A 1,974-nucleotide genomic window follows, 5' to 3' on the forward strand; every position below is an offset into this window, starting at 1 on the left:
CAACAGACCAAAAAAAGTATAGTACGTGTATATATATTCACATTATTTTTTTAATTGAGCTGGACACTTCTTTTTTGTAAGAAAAAAATGTTGACAATGAATTTTGTTTCTCATTCATATATAAGCTTATATCGTCAAATAATATATGGGGTACTCCAAACAAGTGAAAATTCATGTTTTATACAAGAGGGACAAGTGACATAATCTCACATGCATGTTGCAAAAAGGTCGATCAATGCTTTACAAAAATGTGTAAGCAAACAGAAAACTGGACTTCAAAATGCTCCCAGGCGACTTTGAAGTTCAAACAATGTCTTCTCACTACAAAGGATTTTAGGCCAGCCATTCGATTGTCATATCGAAATCCAAACTCTTCCTCCGCCTAACGAGCACTGTTCATGAACATCGATGTCTAAATAATCTCAAGTAACAAGTTAATCTTCCTTTATTCAAAGTTTTTACCAAATGCTTAGAATAAAAGTATGTTGCTATTTCTTGCATTTAAACTGTTTTAATGTCAAAAATAATTATATTAAAAAAAATAACAATGTCAGCAAGTAGATGAGAAAGAAGCAGAATAAAACACCAATCCAATTTTAACGGAACAATTTCATTCTTTCAACTTGTTAAGCTTTTGTCCCTTCTTTGTAAATTACTTAGAATTGTCCCATTTGCATCAATACACATGTAGATTTGTTTCCACAATTCTTCTAACATTTACATACCAATTCCACGTTATAATCAAAGTTTTACCTAGCCCATTCCCTTTTCCATTATGTGTTTGAATTTATAGTTCAATTCCAATTTGACTAAAGGTTAGTAATACTCAAATCAGTCGCATTCCAGATATTCAAGTTTTTGCCATGCAATCATATTTTTAAGCTCATTACAAATAGTAATACATGAGTCCAAATCCAATTTAAAAATTTATTTAAATATATTTGAAAAATCAACTTACTATAATTTGGTTATTTCCTCAAGAATCTAACAAACTGAAGAACAACTGGAATTTTGGGTTACCAAATGTGAGAAATCACTCATCTATTATATGATTTATGTTCTCCTTTTCTTTTTCCCCCTTTCTCTGGTTCGGTTCGCACTCAACATAATACAAAGAGACCTTGAAGGTATCCCTTTCTTTCCAGATTGCAGACATAGGTGTGCTTGACAAAAATAGTTGTTACCCGGCAGCTCGTACCCCGGTAGCTGCAAGCTGAAAACTATAACATTTATTTGTTATATGAGTGTTTGAAAAAAGTAGCTTGAAGCTTTTGAAGTATGTAAATTATATAAAATGACAATTGTTTATATATATATATATATATATATATATATATATATATATATATATATATTATATATATATATATATATATATATATATATGTAGACAGTTGTGTAAATTGATTTAAAAAAGCTCAGTCGCATTTTGTTAAATGCAACATCAATTAACTTGTAGATTTGGAGCATTTTGTTTAAAGTCAAAAATAAATACTCGTATTGCTAAACGAAGTTTTTTGTTTAAATTGGAACGTTTTTTCAAAAGATACAAGCTCTCAAACACTCCCAAGCGCTCGTGCCAAACACACCAACCATGCATACAAATGCAAACAAGCGTTTTCTTTTATTTTGTTAACATTCGATCTCACACAAAAAGAAAATAAGGTGCTCCCCAATTTCCACATTTGATACCAACATCTAACCTATGTTTGCATTAAGCCCTTCATCCTCTATTTATTTTCAAAATGACCAAACAATAATTAGTAGCAGATTTTTCCCTCTATTTTCAAATTCGAAATATTTCAAAATACCCTTCTAAACTTGTGACCTAACTATTCAACACACATCTCATTTTAAATATATAAACAATTAATTTACTTCATTATTCTATTAGTTTCCGTTTAATAAACTTTTGGGCTATTAAATTCTATTTTTGCCCACCACCATGCCCTAAAATTCTTATATACTTGATCG

Source organism: Lactuca sativa, chromosome 2, assembly GCF_002870075.4.
Source record: "Lactuca sativa cultivar Salinas chromosome 2, Lsat_Salinas_v11, whole genome shotgun sequence".
NCBI classification, from domain to species: Eukaryota; Viridiplantae; Streptophyta; class Magnoliopsida; order Asterales; family Asteraceae; genus Lactuca; species Lactuca sativa.